The sequence below is a fragment of the Prinia subflava genome, chromosome 1 (assembly GCF_021018805.1).
Source record: "Prinia subflava isolate CZ2003 ecotype Zambia chromosome 1, Cam_Psub_1.2, whole genome shotgun sequence".
Lineage (NCBI taxonomy): Eukaryota > Metazoa > Chordata > Aves > Passeriformes > Cisticolidae > Prinia > Prinia subflava.
This window is the reverse complement of record NC_086247.1, coordinates 110,467,696-110,486,286: the sequence shown is the minus strand read 5'-3', so window position 1 is coordinate 110,486,286 and position 18,591 is coordinate 110,467,696. Positions and strand designations below refer to the sequence as shown.

At 37.0% G+C, this 18,591-nt stretch overlaps 1 protein-coding gene across 11 annotated transcripts in view; it reads right to left on the bottom strand.

The window, feature by feature from the left end:
- Positions 1-18,591, bottom strand: part of CPNE4 (copine 4) — a 280,684-nt gene that overhangs the window by 252,939 nt on the left and 9,154 nt on the right. For 4 of the 11 annotated variants that reach the window (XM_063407749.1, XM_063407832.1, XM_063407757.1 and 1 more), the window contains 5 exons: positions 17,558-17,710; positions 16,650-16,833; positions 12,736-12,813; positions 11,066-11,103; positions 10,532-10,694 (listed from right to left, as the gene is read on the bottom strand). The gene's annotated coding sequence lies outside the window, so the exon portion shown is untranslated. Of the gene's footprint in view, positions 1-779; positions 996-10,531; positions 10,695-11,065; positions 11,166-12,735; positions 12,814-16,649; positions 16,834-17,557; positions 17,711-18,591 lie in introns of those variants that run through there. The other 7 variants (XM_063407773.1, XM_063407779.1, XM_063407787.1 and 4 more) reach the window with 7 other exon arrangements.

Here is an 18,591-nt window from a genome sequence, read left to right as displayed (position 1 = left end):
TTGGTGATTGGCAGAATACAAAAGTACCAAATCTGCCTTTGGTAAAAGGCCATGAGAACTCTGGGTCCTTGTCTTCGTTTTAAAGGTGATTCCAATAAAACTTCCAGTCTAACAAATTATTTTTCCAGATTTTTCATACATGGAGAAATAAGCTGAAACATTGAAAGGTCAAATATAAAGTGGTCTGTATAATAATTTTTTTTATCTTTGAATAAAGCAGTGACAATCTCCAAATTTTTATCTACAAAACATAGCATTTAAAATGTATTTAAAAATCTCCCATGAAGAATATAGATTACATAAGTTATTATTTACCAGTGAAATCAAAAGTTTTTCTCTAAACTTAACAGTGAAGTAATACTATATTACATACTTTGGTATGCCTGTTTTCCACAGGATAAAAGTATTGAAATATTAAAAGGCTCTACTCAAGATAGTCCTCGTTGAACAAAACTGAAGAAGTTTATAAAGATCTATTTCCAGTTAATGGAGTTTGCAAAAGTTTAAGACAAGGCATCTAGCCTCCTAAATACTTTTTAAAATCAAAGCTCTGAACCATGACAGGTAAAAAGCATTCAAGAGTGTAAAATATATTAAAAAAACCCAAACAGCCAAAGCCAGTGGGTAAAATACAAAGGCTATGTGACATCCCGTAGTTACCTATGACAGCTTAATAGCATTTCAGGGATATAACAAATGCAGGCAAGATTTCTCCAGAACATTAATTCTTGGCCATACTAGCTCAAAAATAAAATGGATTATTTGATATTGATACCTACAGAAAAAACTTACAGCCTTTTCCTCCTGTCATAAACATTACACATCTTCTTTACAGGAATATCCTTAACAGTCTCATCCTCTCAAGTACCACTTTAGAAAAAAAATTGCCATAGGGTTGGAATATAGCCTGTGTTATCCATCTATGCAGCTCTTACTTCTGACATTAATGTCCATGGGAACTAGTGGAAAAGAACAGCAATAGAAGCCCATGAATGTGAGAACATTAAACCATTTTTTTTGTTCTGTCATTTTGATCCCTTTGCTGCTCGAATTTTTGTGGTTATATATTGTTTTCCTGTGTAAGGAGAATGACATGACAATCCTTTTAGTGTATTTCTTCATTCTCACACAAAACTAGCTTGACAGGTTAGCTAAGTATCAAAACCTAACTCAGAGATAAAAATGGAGAAGGTGAGGAGGAATACTTTTCCCTAAATAGTTGAGCTCAAAATAAAGTCTTCAGTAGCTCTTCTCTACAATGAAATCTGCACCTTCATGGCTTTGTGTACCTCTTTATTCAACACTAAGCTAGAAACACACACTGACAAAACCCTAGCGGTTTTGCCACACTTACAACATCTCGAACTAAAACAAAGAGTTCTGAAGGGAAACTATCAAAGTATTTACATTAATTACATTAATTACATTAATTACATTCACTGCTGCCAGAAACTGTAACTTCAAAATTGTTACGCAGAATTTAGTAAGAGAAAAAAAAGCTGGTACAGCCAATTCAGAAATGAGCAAGCACTCCAACTGACTCTTTGAAATACTAAGTCATGAAACATCAGAAATAAAAGATAATTGGACAGATACCGCATAGGAATGGTTGCAGGCTATGAATGGTTGCAGGAAGAAAAAAAAATCTTTGTGAAAAACACTGTACAGGTAAAGACAGTACTGCAGAAACAGCCAGGCTTAATTAAACACATCAGAGGGTAACACATTTTGAGGACAAGCTTAGCATTAAATGCATGATTCTTGTGAGAAGCTGTGGGAGACAAAATCCAGATGGCAGCAAATCATGACTGCAAGAGTAAAGGGACTTTATACTTTATCATTTTGATCATTACCACTATTGCTGTTTTTGGTAACAAGCAGCATCTTTAAAAGTGAGCAACATTTGGCTAAGTGTGATACACGCACAGTAGACTACTACCTCTACATCCCCAAGAGCACATCACTTCCCAGCCTTCAAGACAGACACGGTGCAAAACAGGCGGCCTCTTGTGCAATGTGCTGGCAGAAGTACTGACTTCCATTCAAGTCAGGCTTTTAGAGACAGTCAAAATTCTTAAGAAGTCTAAAGATTGATTTCAGGCTGCTTATGACTATAGGCTTCCTTAGGAAGAACCCTGCTGGAGGGTTTCTCCCAAGGTGCTTCCCTCAGACTCAGTCTCTCTGGAGGCTGCTGCCCAAATTCAGAATTCCCACAGAAAAGCCCATGGATGACTGCTAAGGAGCTTTACGGTTTTAGCTTTGTGCCAGGCCTGCTGTTGTAATGACCAATTCACACTATTCCTAACTCTATTCCTGACCAACCAAAATTTCAGTTATTAAACCTAAAATCTCAGTGTTACAAAATTGCTTCAGAGAGAGTTATCAACTCAAAGGGAGCTAAGGGAGGGCAGAGAGTCATCCTAGTCACCATACAGACTTCTCCTGGAGGACGTGGGCTGTATAGTTAATTCATCACACAGAAAGCAAGGGGGTAATTAAGATGTCTCACATAAAGAGCAGTTGAGAACACTAGTCCTGGCTATGACTCCCTGTCTCTGTCCTGACACACCAATGCTATTTTCCCTCCTCTCATCACCAAATGCTAAAACCCCCCAGGCTTTTCTTTGTCTATAACTAATCATTACTGGCAACTGGCCACAAAGTTAAAAACATCCAGTGGTAGTGTCCCATGTAGTTTTCAGAAAAAAAACCTTCTTAAGAAATTTATATTGTGAAACCAGGATACAGAGAATAAAGATCATATTTTTGACTCTGGGATCCATACTGTCATTTCACAGTACCACATTTCTGTATTGTATATATTACTGTACATACCTGCACATGTATTTACAATTTGCAGGTCCAGATCTGGATACAGAAACTACAGCCCTTCAAAGAAGGACAACAAGAAGAAAAGCTTCCTTCCAAACACTCAAAGTAATTTACTTGAACCTCTCATTTCTTTTTCATATATTAGCATTTAGAGAGTAGGGCACAAAATGTGCCTTGATTTTAAAGGGCTTACTTATCTCTGGTGTATGTGGTCTTTCATATGGAAATCAGACACTATTTCTTCCCTTGAAAAAACCCCATGCTCAGTTTATACAAAAATCTAGATTTACATGCCTAGAAGAACTATTACCCCCCCATTTATTTCCAAACTCATTTTGAAGTACAATCCAAACTCTAGTGATAAAGAGACTGACCCACAACCACTTACCATTGGTCCAAATTTACCCAGCTTTGCAAACCTTCTTTGCCTACTTTTCTAGGATTTCTGCATGTTGTTTGGACAGAAGTTCACTCAAAAGGGCTGCTACAAATCAGCAGTGCACAGCTGGTGTTTTTTGTGGGTTTTCTATACAAAACCTGGAATTCCCAAAGTTTTTGGTTTTTCACACATTGTGAAGATACAATACTGATTTAACAGCCCAGAATTGCCCAAATCATTCACTTCTGTGAGAAGAATGAATAAGCAGTAGCACATCAGGACAAACTAGCATCAACTATGCCAAAATTCAAAGCATTTACATTTGCTTAGAACCTAAACTTTGACCCTAATATCCTGATCCAAATGAGCATTAAATTTGAGAATGTTCTAGTTCAAGCCACCCACTGGTAGCCTTTCAGAAACATATAAAACACATTCAGATCAGCATTCTGCCATATGAATGTTTAATCCTAGACCCATTAAATTCAGCAGTGAAATTTTAGCTACTTTCTATGGTGTTGAATAGAAATAGTCTGAAGTAAATGGAATTTTTCTACTTACTCCAAGGTGGCATTCTAATACAATAACCCACAGAGATTATTAATATAATATGAAGTTTCTCACCCTTAGGCTCAGTCTTTGAAACAAACAAAGACTGCTGGTTCTCACATGGCATTTTTAGCATTAGTTAAATATAATCTAGAGCAGGGAGAGTCCTGGGCTAGACCGGGGTAGGTGGGAGGGATATCTGTCAGGAGACTATTTTGTCCAGACTTAAAAACAGATGACTTGAGGAGTCCTTGTTTACAGCTGTCAGATGGGAGGGAGTAGAAAATTGGTCAGACTCCACAACTACACAGTAGGTAGAGGAGAAGCAATAGACACAAGCTGCAACTTAGGAAACTTTCAATAAAAAAGAATATATTGTCAGAGTGGTCAAGCACTTTGCCCCTTGGCAGTGTTCAGTACTTCAGGTCTCACTGTAAAAGCTCATGCATGCCGTAATTTTGATGTTTATATTTGTAATTTTGCTCTGAGTAACACTTAAAAGGCAGTGCACAGAAAATATTTTTTGAAGATGCTATATATGTATTTTTGCAAGGATATCTGAAATTTTACAAGCTGTTTATTTTTTCAGAAGTTCCTTTCATTTATTCCCCATCTGAAATCATCCTGAGGTGCATCATCATTCCCGCAGGAACCAACTGATTTCACAGATTATTCTTTCAGTTGAGAGGTAAGCAGGAGATGATGAAATCTGCAGGGAAAAAAGCATTCTTGAAAACTTTCCCCCTTCCCAATCTAAAAAACAGAACAGCAGGTAAACCATATATAACTTTTTCCGAACTTTTTTTCCTGAGAAGCAAGTAGACAAATGATAGTCCTAATTCAGCAAAGTAATGAGGTATCTGGACAATCTATGAATCATGAGTGTTGGCTAAGAAGATGCCTCTCTGAATTTAAGCCAATGTTGAGTTATATTGTGTCCTCCCATTTTCTCATTTTCCTTGACCAAAAGATTCTCTCCTATGTGGCAGATATATCAGAAAAGCTAAGGAGGCTTCACAGGTACCAGCAACTGGTGAGTCCCACTCACAAGTGGAGTGTTAGTATATACTAACTCCATGTAGCTCTGCCCTCCCCCACAGCAGTTGAGTTAAGCCAGTTCTAGCATCTCCAGAATGCCATTTAACCCAACACTCTATGAGAATAAAGTTGGATTATAGTCTTCTCTGCACATCTGCATCAAGTAATAGAGGCACCTGAGGCAGAGTCTCTTCCAGTGTTACATCCCTTCCCTAGTTCTTCTGCTTCCCAGGGTAAGATATCACACCCTCTTATTAGCTAAAATCCTGCTCATTACACTGACTCAATCAGAAATACAAAGAGCAGGTGCTTCATAGCGACAACCAAATGCAATGGCTCTGAATCTTCTATGTGCCACTTTCATACAAGGCCAATTGCACTTATAATTAATTTATACAAGCTGAACCCTCAGCTGCTACCTTACACAGCCTTGCAAATGCACAGGCTGCACAAAACTTGGTACTGTATTGGTAATTAATTTGTCAAGCAAATGCTAGAGAAGAACAACACTGGTAATTTATACCATAGATATTCAAATGAAACATCTCGCCTGAGTAATCTGATGTCAGAAAGTAGGAGAGCTGCAAAGCAGAGCAAAGAATTGGAGCCTTCCACCAGCTATTTCCTCAAGAGACATTAACATGTTATGAGCTAATTTCAGACATAGAAACACATGCTTCTTCACTGAACTGTTCTGGACAGGTTTTGACATTAAAAATTGTTGTAAAATTGCAGATGCACAGCACCTTAGTTGCTGTCCATCCTCATGGACAACTAGGATGACAGAGGATGATAGAACTCAACCAGAAAAGACCTGTATGGAAGACACTCTGTGTTATCCTGAGAAAGTATGGGTTAGCTATTGAAAACATATGTTGCATTCTAGTTCTTAGCAAAAACAAAAAAAAAAGGTGCATGACTGCCCCTGTGCCCTTTCTTCTTGTTCTTTTCTAGTATATTGTCATAGGTATTAGGACCCCCAGCATTTATTACCAACAAGCCTCTCCAACAATAACACTAGTGATTGCAGTTGTTGTAGTGTTACTTTTTGTGTGTGTGAGATAGAATTTCACTTTTTTAAAAAAAAATATTGGGGTGATACTGCAGCGCTTTGCTAGGATATCCTGGATTTAGTAGACTTCAGGAAAAATCAGAAGTGGGATTCCCTGGCTTTAACTGTGCATTGGACTTGCTGTCTTGAAAGCTCTCACCTTAGCAGTCAAGAAGAAGGGGAGAAGAAGGAATTCTTGCTGGAGGCAGAAGTTAGGTAAACCATTTCAAACCTTGTTAACAATAGAATAATTTAAACTTTATAATTTAAACTGTAAGAAACATATTTTTAGATGTATTCACATGAGATGATGGGGAAATCTATACTTCTATGTAAAAATAATCAATATGCAATACAAAAGAGCCCTTTCATTTTCCAGGAGTATTGCCAGTTAGGATATTACAGCCATCTGAAACAGGCATCCTTAGCACCAAGGTGATCCATTTTCCTGACTTGTGTGTCTTAGGATGATTTAGTGGGATAAAAAAGGGTATTTCTGAAGGAGCAATGGTAGAGCAAGCAAAACACACACAAAAAAATCCTCTCAGCTGTTGATCAGGTTATGAAACCGTGAAGAGAAGTAGGTCCTTTGGGGAAAATATGAAAGCAAGGAAGGATAATTTGGAAATTGCCTGACCACTGTTAAAACCCCTTTCTCCAAGCAAAATATGTTGCTAGTCTTGAAAAAATTTGTGTTAATATAGGTCTGATTGTGGGATTTTCCCCTTAATTTTTTACACAACCCATTTGACAATAAGGCATATCACTACTAGATTTTAATCCAGCTGTACTTTACTCTCGGCAATATTTCTGAAATATATCCTGCTGAACAGAAAATGATAAAACAAATGAAAGGTGGGATCTAGAAACAAGAAGAATATTTAAAAAGAGGCAGGTAGGAGATATAATTCATGGAGAGTTGAAAAGTCTTTGAAAAAAGTGAGAGGAGATGAGGGAAGCTCTGCATACAAATTCTGCAAAAGCATAATTAGTGGATCTCCTATGTGATAAAAATATCACTGTTCACAGACACTCTAGGTGTACTTCAGCTATACAAAAGACAACAAAAGAGCTGTATCTCAAGCAGTGTGGAGATATATATTTAAAAGTCAAAAACAACAAACAGAAACCCCACAAGATCAGCTGGAAACAGTTTGAGGAATTGCTCAGGGGAATGAAACTATCATTGTTTAATGGTAGGGTACAAATTAATTCAGTCACCCAGTTTGACAATTAGGGTAACCAAGCCAAAAATATAGGATGGATGAGACGTAATCATGAGTAACTCATCCAGAGTATTATACAATAACTATAAAGCAGTGGACATATCTCATTATTGAAATATCACTCAACTTTTTGGCCTCTCTCTGCTGCCATCAAAGGACTGAAAACAAGTCATGTTCCCAGCAAGTGAAATTATAGGTAGTTTTAAAAGGGAAAAATGTGGCAGAAAGAATATACCAGCTTCCACAACATAGGCTTTAGAATGGGAGAGAGAACCGAGAGCCAACATATCTGGCTTTGAAAACCCACCTTTTCATTCATCTCCTGGGAATCCATGAACAAATCCTCTTCCCTTGCCTTCATTTTCTTGTGAAGAAACTGGAACTGATGCATGCATGATGGGAATTTGACAATCCTGATGTGATTATCACTTGAAAAGCTTTTTAAAATGTAATACAGGAATGTTGGAGAAGTTATACCTCCTCCCCAGTTTCTATTCACAAGTGTATGAGATGGAAGACCAACCTGGGGTTTTTTAAATTAAAATTCTATTTACTTAAAACCTGGATTAATTATTCCTGCTCTCAAGAGAGAAAGTTTGAGTTAGTAGCTGTTGGGAAGCTTGAAAATGGTATCAGTGGCCATAAAATGGCCACTCCATGTCCATTACACTATTGCCTGATGAGAAATGCAGTGTGGGCACTCCAATTAACCAGCTGACTAATGCTTCACACCCAAGGAGAAATAGTGTATTACAATGCACTAAGAAAGGAGACCATTTCTACATAGTAATTGTTTGATGGTTTTCAGCTGGAAAAAAATATGCTAATAGTATCAATAAACAAACAGAAAAAAGCTTTGAAACAATGATGAATACGGATGAAACAACACAGTGAAACAGAGCTGTTCCCAGAGATATTTCCAGATGGCAGCCAAGCATGAGCTAGGAAGCATTGCAGTGTCTTTTCTGAATGCAAAGAAAGAAGGAAATGCTCAGAAACAGACCTTAAATTTGTTCTTAGACAACGAGGAAAAGCTTAGTATTAGTTAGGGGTAAGGATTGTGAGGTTGAAGCAGACAAATCTGTGTCATCTCAGCTCATTTACACTCAATAAATTTTTTTTTTTTTTGACACTTTGGCCAAAAGTGTTGAATATCCTGCTTTAAAAAAGGACTGTGATCTATCATGGAGGTCACTTTTTCTGGGTGCTGTACTTCATTATTTGTCTAGGTACCTTCATTTCACACTTTTTGCTAAGATTTGAAAAAAAAAATCTCCAGGAACTGTCATTATTCTGACTGAGTTTCTCTGAGTAATTCCGTTCACACTTGGAGATTAACAATAAAAATTCTTTCAGCTCTCTCTGGGTTCTCATCAAATGTTGCCTGAAAACACCACAGTGCTATCCATCCATTCTTTCTGCCCTCAAGTTATCAACCAATATTGCTGACCAGAAATAGCCCTGCAGATGGCATGATATGAGAATTTATATTCCAAGGCTGAGAAAGAGCAATGGCACAGTGTCTGTTGTGGTTTAGTGCAGTGGTTGGATAATGGTTAGCTTCATTTCATGTGAAAACCCTACATGTTGAGTGCCTCAGCTGGGAAACAAAAGGCATGAAGTGGAAGTGTCGTGGCATTAGATTGTAAAACACAGAGCTTGCCAAGAGTAGTAAAACAGAAGAAAAGACCTGCTCCTTAATTGCTTTTTTTTTCCAGCAGAAAACCAGAGACTGGCCAGGCAATGCCATTGAGTTGTACAACATAATCTCCTGATTCAATCTTATCAGATCACTCTGGCTTGCAGAGTTACTGTACGAGGCCATTCCATCTTTCAGAGTATGTAATGGAAAGTTGGCAATGCAAAAGTTGCAAAGGTGGGTCATTTTGTATTCAATGGATTTCAAAAGAGGGATGGTTTGAGGAACAACAGCTTGTACGCCTTTCCTTATATTGTGTCATTTTTGTTACACAAACACAAGATTGTTGCTTTCAGTCACAATTCAAAGCTGACGTGAAAAGTGCACAGGTCTTGGTGCGGATAAAAGGCCCGTGTAAGTGTCCAGCAGACAACTGATATTACTTTGTTTACCTTCTGGAAACTGCACATTTCACTTTGATAGAACATTTGTCTGAAAAGCAATCACAGATTGAGCTGGTGCTTTGAGATGTGCATTGTACTAACATAGAATAGGTTAGAAAAAGCTGAAAATTACTACAGAAATGCTGTGAGCAAGATGAGATTGTTGGATGGGCCCCATTTGACACAGGAAAAAGTGGTCACATACAGCATGAAATCACAAGGGTCCCAATTGCAAAGACTTCAGAAAAGGGCAGCACTTCAGAAATATGTACTTTCTCATTATTGCCATTTGTTGGTTTTGTGTGGGGGTTTTTTTGTGGGTTTTTTTTTTTGGTTTTTTTTTGTATAGTGGAGTTATTTTGTGAAAAGAAGGAAAGTTGAGTAGTTTGCAATATGGAAGGCTGCTCTTACTTCAGAATAGCCTACAACAGCAATTTCTAGAGTTATAGGACCTGTCAGATACTTTGCCATAGCCAGGAAGGACACTATCCTTGAAAAGAAAAGAAACAACTTAGAAAATAAACACTAGTTCAATTATAAGACCAGCGTAAAGCAGTTTTCAAAATATTATTGACATGTGGACTTTTCCATCTGATGTACAGTAGGAGATTAAAAAAAAAGTCATCTATTCAAATACTGCGCTGCCAAAGAATGTGGTTTTTCACTGTCTCCTCCCTCAGTTTGTCTCACAGTTTCTCATACCAGTCCTTTCCATTTCCTTCACTGTAACACAGTTATGCCACATCTCTATGTAAGAAATTGAAAACATTCAATCAAATAATTACTGCTACATATTATACCAGAAGTATGTATGTACTCCAGTGTCCTCTCCAAGTTTACCCTAGACTTACTTCTCTTTTATGCTGGCAAATTCAAAGGAAGATTTTCTCCAGGGTAACCCGCATCATTTGTATGCAGCACATATTATGGACAAAACTGAAATCCTAATATTTCCCTCTAAAAATCATGAAAAGAAGAAAACTGTTTGGATCAAATAGTAATACACTGTATAATTTATCCAAATTACTTTAATCAGTGAGGTCCACTATAATATTTTATAAATCGGTACAGAATATTTCATGTAATTTAAACACTGACAGAAAATCTATGCTTGCTTGCTCTTCTTTTCATTATTTAAATGCTAATCCTGGAAAATAATTCTAAAAACATGAACAGTTTGTTGACTTTGCAATATTTTTTTTTAATACTGCAAAGAGGGAACAACTACATGTAATTCAATGATGTAGAGCATAAAAGACCAAAAAGATAAAATCAGATGAACCAGACTAGATCTTTTTATTAATGGGTTTCATTTGTTTGCTACTTAGGGCAGGAAATGCACCTGCTTTCATAATTGTATGTGCTTAAAATTACCTTTCCTTAAGTCCTTGGCTGTTATAATAGCCATTTATTTAACAGTCTTTCTCTCCCAAGTGGATGGCAGAGTTTTCCCCACAGCTTCACAGTTGGAGAGGTCACAGTTTCCAATTACTTTCACACTGTTGATGTGACTGACATTTCTTCATGCAGCAGGACTCTGTTCACATGGAGAAAATGTTTTTGTGCTCAGGAATCAATATATTTATCAGCAACAAGACATCCAAGGTCAAAATTTCATCTTTTAGTCAACAATATTGAACATAAAGGGTGTGAGTTTGTCCAAATATTTGACTATGTGAAGAAACAAACCCACAAAGCTTCTGGCACAAAGAGTGCTGAGAAGTAGCTGCATATTTGTTCTACTTTTTCCCTCAGCAAAGTGTGTGATCTTAAGAACACAGGTATTGTCTCTTCCCTCAGAAATACTCTCAGAACTCTCAAGTCTCCCAGATATTCATCTTCTGGCTCTTTGCCATAGGAAAATCTCAGTCTATGGCTCATAGGAAGTTTGGCCATCTCTGTTCTTACCTTACGTTTAGGAAGGCAGCAACAATCTCTGGCCACAGCTGACCAAAAAGGAAGGGGAAATTCAGTTATCCAATGCACAAAACAGCCAAATCAAAATGCACTGAAAGTAAATTGCAATACTTGCATCACAGTTCTGCAGGGTTCAATTGATATAATTCTACAGTGTCATTTACTCTACAGAATACATCTGGAGCCATTACAGAACACAGGTATGTCCCAGAACATTGTGATTGTCCCACGGGTTTAGAGATAGGTGGTGACTCAGAAATGCATAATGATATCTTTCCTTTCCCCATTTGCTTAAAAGAATGAAGAAATAATACATGTAATTTATATATATATAAAATACATATATGTTATATATATATTTACTGCATTTACTTGCAATTTACCCAAAATGTCTAAGATTGCCTTTGTTATTATCACAACCTGATGTGTATGATACAGTGACTTCAATAAAAATACATATTTTCTTGAATGGATTAGAGATAAATCAAAGCCATACCAAGACTTCCAATACAACTTCCAAAATGTTGTTTCCAGGAAAATAAAATTTTAGCAGCAGGGGGGAGATTTAGATATTTATAGTTTCACAAGGTGACAATGAAGGGGAAAAAAGTAAAGAAACATGTTGGAAGTAATTTTCTTAGAGCATTATTGACAGGAAGTGGTGAAAGTGCTATGAAATCTGCCAGAAATTACAAACTTACCAATCAACAAATGTTAGTTCCTTAAAAAGAGTATATAAGGATCAGAGCTATGTATCAAAAGATAAAGACAAGGAAATAGAATATGGTAGTGTAAGAGTTCCATTGCAGCCACGATTTTTCAACAACAAACAAAATTTAACCTGAAACCAAACCACCTCCTTATAATGGTTTAGTCAAAATACCAAGCACAAGAGAGGCTGCTAACTTGACTTGGACAATTCTGTCCCAGTGCAAGCACAGAAACTATGCCTGCCATAGAGTTAAGGATGCTTCTTCATTCCTTGTTCTCAGGATGAAAAGAGCCCAGCTGTAGTAGCAGTCCAATAGTTAATGTATATATATGTACATAGTTAGGAAATGAATAAAAGTCCATATTTACTTTTACCTTTCCAAGGTGAGCAGATGATGAAATGTACAGTGAACTTCTCCCTATTGCTTTTCTTTTCCTACCCAGCAATTTTCAGCAAATGGTTCCATGTAAATACATTAGTCTGAATGGTTGAAATCTGTTTCTTACCATCAGTTGAAGAAGATGTCTTAACAGAGAAGGCAGTGTTGCTGGATATACTGGAGCTTTCTTTATATGTTTCTAGATGAATTTTTTTAACATCATACAAAATACAGCTTCAATCACTGAAGTACTGAAAAATTTTATACATCTATAAATCAGGATGTCATAGAGGTAAAAGTTCTTTTTAGAAGGGTTTCCAGCAAGCTGATAAAGTTTTAATCTTCAGCTCTCTATCTGAAAGTCATTGCTATGAATCAAATGAGTTCAAATTAAAAATAAAACATGGAAAGAGAGATGTGAAAGCTATGTCATCTTTACTGAATACTATCAGTAATAAAACATATAAACTTTCTTTCTCACATTAAGTAAAACCAAGAGCTCAGGGGCACAGAGGAGAAAAAAAATCCCAACAAACTATGTGAAAAGAGGAAGAGAAGAAACTACATTACCTCAGCTTGATCCCTGTGACCACTCAAATTTTCTCATTTGTAAAATTAATCCAAAAGCCTCTTTCTCTTACTGAATGCCTATAACAACACAGATGAAAATATACAAAGAGAAAATTATTTAAGAGTTAATAACATAAGTGTATAAAAATCACGGCATTGTTTTTCACCACTTCTCACAGTGTTGAAAGAAGAACCAGATACTGACTTAAACTCTTAACTTCTGGTGGGGACATGTATATTTTCAGCAACCCTTAATTAAAACAGTGAAAAATGATTGAAATTAATCTTTATTTAAGTTTGGAAATGTGGCCTTGTAGTCTTAATGTCTGATTGCAGTAAAGCTGTTCTGTATTTCTCAACACATTATGGGATTTCCAATGATTCTCACAGAAGTGTCCATCAGGAACCTACTGCAGCTACAGTGGCCCAATGCACAATGAACAGAAGAGGGTTTAAACACTAGATGGCAATATGCTTTTGCAAAATATTTATCTGAGGTGCCTGTAGATAAAGGCAAATATTCTCCAAGCTATTGTACTATTTCTTGGTTCTCATGCATGTTTAGACATACAGTTTTTCTTTGGTTTGCACTAAAATAAATTTTCATTTCATGTTATTGTTTTTTTCTCATTGTTTGCTTTTAATTAAGTTTAAATCATCCTCTGATCCAGGCAGAAGAGACTCACAGTTTAGCTGAAATATGTTATGAATTATTCACTATTCTGTGTGTGTGGAAAGCATGTGCAGAATCACATGTGGAATGCTGACCAAATCTCTCCTGCTTGGCAAACTGTAAATCAAAAGGAAACTTGTTTTGCGGGCTACCATCTTCCTTCTACTGATGTAAATCAGAACACGAACATAACCATGTATCCCTTAAACTCAGGATTCCTTTGGGTAGCTTTTTTTTCCCATTACCTGAAACATTAAACTTGCTTATCCACTTTTTGCCCTCACCTAATCAAATAGCTTCCACCAAAGACCAAGTCTGTTACACTGTTGGAATAGCCTGGATTTTGCTACAGTTATCCAATGTACTTTGGATTAAAAAATCAAAGCATTCTCTACTTTGTGTAGGGCTTTTCCCAATTCCTTGGAAAGCTCTACATGTTATAAATCAAACCAATAAACCTACACTTTGTAAAACTAAACCCACATTATAATTATCAACTAAGTTGCTAAATAATGGGTAGCTTAGACATATCCAAGTATTTATTGGTATTTGAAGGTAACATTAACTTCTCTCAGCAGTCGCAGCTCAGAAAGGCCTTGGTTAATTCCCTGCATGATTTTAGGTGCATCTTCCTTTTACTGGCACTCCTTTCTCTATAAAATTAGGTCCTTGAAGCTATTACCACTCCCACATACAACTTATTCTCTCCTCCCTATCCCAAAACAAAACAACAGAGTGATTGCCAGTACTATTTTGTATGTTATCCATTTCAGCTATTGCCCTCTGGATAGCTTGTCCCATATTTCTGCAAAAGGCAATTTTACACCTTTTGTGCTCTTTATGGATGTGTCTGTGAAGACAAATATGGACAACACAAGATTATAGTAGGTAAGAAAATGGGACATTATTCAAGGTACTTTGTTGAGGCCGATTGAGATACCTGACAGAACAAAGTCATTGTTATTTCTAAATTGAAGTAAAATTTGAAGATTTCTATTACCCTGATATGCAATATTTATTTTAGTTTGATTTATAGTGAGAGAAACTGGACATATGACCTAAAGGAAAAATATACAGTTTGTTTCTAACAGCCATATTGACAGTCAATGCAAATTTCCTTGGAAATGCCAAGGAGAGCTTTGACACCACCACCAGGCAGTTTAGTCAGTATTAATAAACATAGAGTAGTGACATAAAAGCACAGTCATCCATTTTAACAGTTTTGACAGTTTCATTCAGAAAACTTTTGTGGCAATATTTAAATAAATCACCAGCCTCTCAAGAAAATATCTGATTGAAAAAGATTTGAAATGTGCCATGAAAGCATGCCTATTTCCTAGCATAAAATGCTTTATTGATTTAAATGAAGAAGATCAAATATAACAAAAACCTCCAAGAATCCAAAGTCTCTGAAAGATGGTAACAGTACAGGAACAGAACAGAAAGGAGGACAGGGAGGAATTAGCTCTGAAGAACAGCTAATTTATTAAATCTTCACCACTAATTCAGGGTTTAAGTACCAAAAAGTAAATCACTCACAGGGGTCAATGACACTGATTACCAGAAAGATGCAATGTTTATGAGAAATAGTTGGCTTATATTTTACCTCAGATAGTAATTTTATAAAGGACTTTTTGTTTTTTATTCCAATAGAAATAAAAAAGTTATTGAGAGAACATTTCTTCCCTCCCACATATTTGCATTTCAAATTCTTGCAACATGGTGCTAGGGCATGATCAGAAATCATTCCAGCTGAGCAGAACAATTGCTTTAATCATAGTTATTGTAGCCTATCTCAAAGTTAAATATAGTTATTAAAATTTAAAGAAAGCAGCAACCCAAACCCCTCAGGTATTCCAAGGTGCACAAGGACAATAGCTTGATGCTTGATTACACACAGGGAGGTTGTTTGGACTGATGTCAGCACCTGCATGAAACACTTCTGCTTTATGCCCAAGCTAGACAGCTGTGGCGATGGCTGGCTGGAAGAAAATGTTCTTTCAGTACAAGTAATACTTCATCTCTCATTGTCAAAACAGCATGATCCTGTTGGTCCATACAACCCATTAGCAAGTCTAAATAACTACATAGTGTCAGGGGTGCAAAGGCCTCCATCTCCTAGCCATTTGCTACAACCCTTACTTCTTTCCTGCAGTGGCAGTCTGGTTATGGGATACAGTCATCCATCACACTCAGGCAAGGTTACTTGAATTTGTTCACAGAATTTGGGGGAAAAAAGAATAATGGAATTTTGCACTGCACAAAATTCAGATTTGTGACTCACTGATGGCCCAAGACCAAAACACGCAGCACCACTCTGTGGAATACTGCCAGCTAAACCCCTTTGTTCTGATATTATAGTAATCATCTGCAAAACACAACTACCAAACTGCATCTTAACTGGCAATTCATCCATGTCAGTGTATTTTATGACCACAAAGTTGATGAATCATACAGAACTGGAGAGATAGTGCCCACATTTGAGAAGAGGGAGTTTTACAGTCCAGCAGAACTCCAGATGAAGGTGCTGAGAACATCATCAATGGAAGAAAAGCTGTGTAAAGCTAAAGGAAAATGTATGTGGAATAAGTTCATCAGCTTCTAAACAGTTACTCTATATTTGCACCAGTGTAATGGAGAAGCAGCTGGCCACTGTGAAAAAAAGTACTTTGTTTCAGATGACATCAAGAGTGCCGCTTTGAACCCAAAAAGAAGGCAATTGCCTAGAAGCTGAATGGCCTGAGAATAACCACAGCCTATTCCTTACAAATCCCAACACTGACTGCTGTCTCCTCTTTTCTTCTGCATATCAAGGAAGGATCAGAGAGTATGGGGCAATAAGTGCTGTATTCTCCCAGCAGGAACAAGGACATCATGCATAGCTCATAACAGCCCCAGCTGCCAGTGAAATTCACTTTATTTGCAGGACAAAGGTACGCCATTTTGTGATATTCATAACAAGCCTTAGTCTAACTCCTCAAAGTGCTGGACGTGCTTCTAACTCAGACTGAAAACATGCAGAAAAGAGTATTATTGAATGAGTATTCTTGCATGCCAGCACTGAAATCATTAACAGCAAATGTGTATCTGATTGAGGCAGAATTCATGTTGAGGCAGGGGTAGTGTGTCCCTGAGGCAAGGCATGGTGACATGACATGCCTTTGTTTTCCTAGCACAAAGGGCCAAAGAAGTCTATGTTAAGCATTAGCCAAATAAAGGCAGCTGATTCCTATCTACTTACCTATTCAGCCAGTGTCTTGGAGTTGGATTTTTTTGTTCTGTTAGTTTATTGCAGCTGAAGAAATGATACCATCATTTTTGTTCATCATTTAACCAAAGGGTGTAAGCAGGAGACAAAGATGTACACTGTAAACCAGAGCAAACCTTGAACTCTCTTGACACATATAGCTGTGATCTGACTGGAGCTGAGAAAAGATGAGGGAAAGTCATGGAAGCAGACATATGGACATCAAAACTGTGCAGAAGCCACAGAATCATGACTTCAACACCAGACGCTGGAGTAACAATTCCACTAAGAAGTTGTTTCAGGCAGGGGAGGCAGGGTGGGCAGGTTGAAATCCTCCTCCATCTGCCTTCTTCTTCCCACACTAATTCTACACTGGAGTCATCTTCTAACATGCTTATCACTGTATCTTCAACCAATTCTGATCCTTCTCCATTGTTAAGGAAGAAGGAGCATCTCAAGCTGCAAGTCCAGTCCTACCCTGTGTTTACAGATTTAACCCCACAATTAAAAGTGAGGGGAGAGGGTAAGCATCACAGCCTGGAAAGGATTCTTCATATTGTAATCTGGGGTAGAGGGTCAAATTTTGTTCTTTGGATTAATAAGCTTTCAAACACAACACTAGCACTTAAACGATGAAACAATTTTAACACACTGGAGCATTGTTAATGAACATTTACATTCCCTCAACAATGTCAAAGATCCAGCAGCATCTCTTAACAGTCTTTAGATATCACAGTACAGAACACAACACAAAGCTGTACTTTTACTTGTTGAGTAATATTTAGTTTATCATGATCCCATAAATATTTCATCAAGTTTATTGGTAAGATAAAGGCATGTGATCGACACCTCATATATTGTCCTTTGTACTCCCAAGGAAGTGAGAGAAGTACAGTTATTACCTTTATCATTATCTTTTCCTCTTCCACCTTCAGCTGTTGCTTTAACACAGGCTGCAAGCTTATTAAAGAAGCAGTTACCTTGACTTTGGAACAGCTATAGTTTACACACCTCTCACCATGGCACAGCACATTGTTTCATTCTCCCTCTGTGACCTTCAACAGGAACAGATTTAATCAACATGGTGTACTTAAAAACAATTCCAGCCCTTTACATGTCTCTTCTCACAGAATTAGAAGCATCAAGATCAGATCAAAGAAAGCAAGTACCAGCCTTAACATCAATATTTTTTCACATTTCATTTTTTACACTAATATTTACACTAATATTTTGTCATCCTCAAAGTAAGGGTAATTTTACCTTCCTAGTTACAGAAGTCTCACAGAAAGTGTGAGGCAATGGATGCTTGAAAAGGTGAAAGTTAAATCTTTCTGTTTCTTTTGCAGGTCTGCAATCCCTCCTAGACATATCTACAGTATATGAAGAACCTGAAGGGAATCTTGCAATTCTGAGAGCTTGCCTATTTTTTATGAGTTGGTCTATTTAAAAATCTTGTCTTGCAGAGTAGTGTATTTTAGGAGTGGTGTCTAATGCCATGTTCTCTAGAAACAGTAAAACAAAGACTCTTCAGAGAAATTTTTGAGGTATGAAGGGTGTGAATGCACAGTGTGAATAGCTTTAATCAGTTGACCCATATGTCCCCCCAGGTACCTCCAAAATTTAAAAAAAAAAACAAAACATTTTCTTTCTCAATAAATGTAGCTAACTCCCCACATTTTTATATTTCTGAATCTCTTAAAATTGTCAGAGATAAAGGCAGAAATGAAAATGTGACCTCTGGATGTTTCACAGAGGAATCTCTTTAGCTCTGACAAATGTGAAAGATACAACATCGTTACCTCCGGAAGGAGAACTGATCCCCCTAGACAAGTCTCTATCTAATAATCACAAGAAAAGTTTTGTTTTGTGCCTTAAACTAGCTTGAGATTATATAACCTTTTTGGGTAGCAGCATGATAAATTTTTTTTCAGTAATT